Source organism: Halyomorpha halys, unplaced genomic scaffold, assembly GCF_000696795.3.
Source record: "Halyomorpha halys isolate HHAL.00 unplaced genomic scaffold, Hhal_1.1 Scaffold865.1, whole genome shotgun sequence".
NCBI lineage: Eukaryota > Metazoa > Arthropoda > Insecta > Hemiptera > Pentatomidae > Halyomorpha > Halyomorpha halys.
Window position 1 is genome coordinate 253,872 of NW_027110332.1, and position 3,700 is coordinate 257,571.

Here is a 3,700-nt window from a genome sequence, read left to right on the forward strand (position 1 = left end):
CAATCCTTACAGTCCCAAATCCTTCGTAAAATCCTTAATGCTCTTTACTTTGTCACAAATCAAGTCATCCATCCAGGACCTCAATGTTCCATATGTTGCTGATTTGGCCAGAACCAGATACCGTTCCTTCCATAATAAACTTCTCAACCACCCAAATCCACTTGTTTCTAACCTGGGTTCTCCTTCATTACCTAACAATCCTCCTAGGCGTCTGAAAAGAAGATCTTCTCCTCTAGAAATGTTATTGGAGTTCTATCAGTAGGTAGATACTCCACATGTTTGTATCATGTCACTAGGTCTCCAACAGCAAATTTACTTATTGTATATAAGTGTGTACAGTTGTAAATAACAATAACTAAATTATTGAATAAAAAAAAATAAGAATTGGGAAAGTAAAAATGTGTTGTGAAAATGTCTTATTATCATCACAAAATATTTCTATTACTTTTTGTTTTTCACCTATTTGTTATTTTTATTTTGGAAGAAGATAGTTGACCATATGAAGTAGATTGGAAGAAGATAGTCCAATAGGCGGTCACTGAAGGTATCAAAATAGTAAAAGAAAACTATTTATTGTATTAAGTTTCACTCCACTTCGCAGGGTTTCGTATAATGGTAGTACAAAGCACTTAGAGTTAAGGACGAAACGTTGGTTAAGAATAAATAGTTTTTTTACTAATTTGATATCTTTATTGACCGCCACCTGGACTATCCTTCCTCCAATATATTTTATTTGGTTGCTCCTTTCGATACTTAATCACTTATCTTGTATTTTTACTTAAATAACTTTACATTTTACCTATACACTTATATTTTATTGTTATCATACTATATTTTAGTCACCTATTCTTATTTATTTAGGTTTTTATTTTCACTCACATTTACTGTTTTATTGTAAACTTTCACCTCATATTGTTTCAATAGCTTATTTCACTTATATAATTTATTTTACATTTTACCTTCAGAATTATAATTTATTGTTCTTATACTATAATTTATTCACTTATATTTATTTATCCATTGTTTTTATTAATTTTCTCATTTATTGTTTCAATATTTGTAAATTTTACTGCGTTACTACACCAATCAATATAAAAAACAGATATTATCATTAACTAATTATTCGGTATACATATATATATATATTAAATTTTTTATTAAGTTGATTCACATAAAGTCTCGATAGAAATCGATAAAATAACGCATATATTAAACATATAAAAGAAATAATTGAAGTTTCTTGAACCCACAGCCTCCTTAGAATGGCGCTTTTAGACGTAGGAAAGTTATATCCAGATATTCAGAAACCATCAATACATTTTGAAAAATGCATCATAGCATAAGTTTCATTTCAAACTGTAAGTAAAATCAAAAACATCAATTAAGTAAACCTTCATTGAAATTTACTTCTTACCTCTGAGTGAATAAGACAATGGTACTATCGATCGATTGTATAAAATAAATTGTTTGCTTTCTCCTGGTAATCATAAGTCGTATATCACAACTATATTTTGCTGTTTTTTTTTGTTTTTTTTGGTGTTGATTATAATGACTCAGCATGATAAATACAGAAAGATGTGTGATAGTGATGAAGCGTCAACCCGAGCCAGATATGGGATGCGGTGAGATCACTAGGCCTATCGAAATGGTCCATTTAATATTCTCAACTCCTAAACTCACAGTCTTCAACATACTATTTAGAAAATTGATAAACAATCCACAGTAGAATTTGGTAGTGAATGATTTTTTTTTCCTTTTTTAGAAATGCAATTAAATTTCTTATCAAAAACGGAGAAATATTATTTGAATACGCAATTTTTATTTTTGCAGTCTGTTGTTAAAGGAATCTGAATGTGAGAAACATATACTTTAGAAATTAAGTGTACTAGCGATTTTTTTGTTAGTCGAATTAAGTTTTAAGTTTGATGTATTTTGACTTAAGTTCAATAAAATATAACCAAGATCATCAGACATATCGGTGATTTTGGTTATGTTTTGTAAAGAATTTATCTTTCAAATGAATGGCTATAATCTTCTAGGGGTGGTATAGTTTTATAATTTTTACAGAATCAGCCCCATTGCAGTGATAATATAGAGTATTAATATACCATATATACTATACCAAAACTAAACATTTTATGGTGTATTTGAGGAAGCCCCTCGAGCATTTTGAATGGGACTTCGAGATGCCTGCCATCTAGTGGCAAAAACATGAAGGAGTAAAGTCATGTAGTCATATTGGCCTGTACAGGTTAAAAAGAAACACCATTTTTGCTACTGTTCAACTATTCTCTATGAGTGAGTAGTTGTTCACCACACCCAGACGAGAGGGACAGATGCAGGATGAGAGAAAAGGGCATAAGAGAGAAACCAGTCTTCAAGTTCAATCGAAACCTCAACAGTACATCACAACAGTCAACCACCAAGTAACCTACTATATCTTCTTTTATTCCATGTAACCTCATATTGTAAATCCTCTGTGCTAAACTATATATAATCAGTTGTATGACACATTTAAGATTAGAGGTTTTATTTTCACTTATTACTACGATTGATTTTTTATTTACCCATTATAAATACAGTCCACTCCATTCATACCGCTTACCAGAAAATTATAATTAATTCGGATAATAACCCCTAACAGTTGTAACTCGGGGAACACTTAAATTAAACATGGTGTAAAAACCCTCAGAATATGCTATGTAATATAGAATAAACAACCCCGTTAAACTGGCAGAAAAATGTGAAAAATAACATTAATAAAATATGCTCTAAAAGACCAATTGGCGTCGTGAGGACTTCCTTCAAAACGAGGAAAATAAGGAACTCATTGTTAGCGTATATATTTCTTATTAAGATCATTTCTTACTGTAAAGTTTAGAAGTTTTTTTTGCAAACTATTTAAGCCAGGGAAGGATAGTGGCCAAATGCCCTACCTTCCTACCTCAGGCTACGCATATAGCGATAACAATGAATGGTTGTTTACGTAGGTAGGTGGAGTGGGGTCCAGGGGCAGGAGGAGATAGAGATGATAACCTAACCTATGTTTGTCAAAGGTCAAGGCCTATCTTATCACCCCTCCCGCCCAACCGTTCCTCCATCCACCCTTTCATTAATAACAATGTCTCATTTGAAATTTTAAAAAGAATGTTTTTTTTTAGCCCTTAGGGATTTATTTTTGAATCTTCACTAACCTAATACCTCCAACTACAGAACGAACAGTTGTTATGACGTTTCATGCAGATGTATCCCTATTTCTGTTGTTGTATTCCTATTTATGTTTGTTTTTTATTGGAATACATTTTTTTGTTTTATAAAGCATCACTCTTAAAGACTAAGGACAAAACCTTATGAACTTAAGTAGACCCACATTTTTTAATATAAAAATTATATAATAATTACAAAAAGTTATTACAGTTTTACTATGTATCTAGACATTTATATATATTCCATTTTGTAACGTTTCGGCTTTTTCTAGTAACCATTTTCAAACAGTTTCATCTTCACCCCAGTTATTATCAAACACATATTTTCTAACTTCATCAAATATTAGTTTTTATTCATACAACTCCTGGAAGTATTTGTGACAATTTATTTAAAATTTATCTTAACAGGTGTAATGAATTAATTATTTAAATTAAGAAGTATGTGTGCTTGCTGTTAATAATAACCCATTAATTGTATCCCAAAATCTCCAATC

General features: G+C 30.8%; 1 protein-coding gene across 2 annotated transcripts in view; it reads left to right on the forward strand.

Annotated features, from left to right (window-relative positions):
* Positions 1-2,210: 2,210 nt before the first annotated feature.
* Positions 2,211-3,700, forward strand: part of LOC106686734 (uncharacterized) — a 51,185-nt gene continuing 49,695 nt past the window's right edge. The window contains exon 1 of one of the 2 annotated variants that reach the window (XM_014430206.3): positions 2,211-2,455. The gene's annotated coding sequence lies outside the window, so the exon portion shown is untranslated. The remainder of the gene's footprint in view (positions 2,456-3,700) is intronic. The other variant, XM_014430205.3, reaches the window with a different exon arrangement.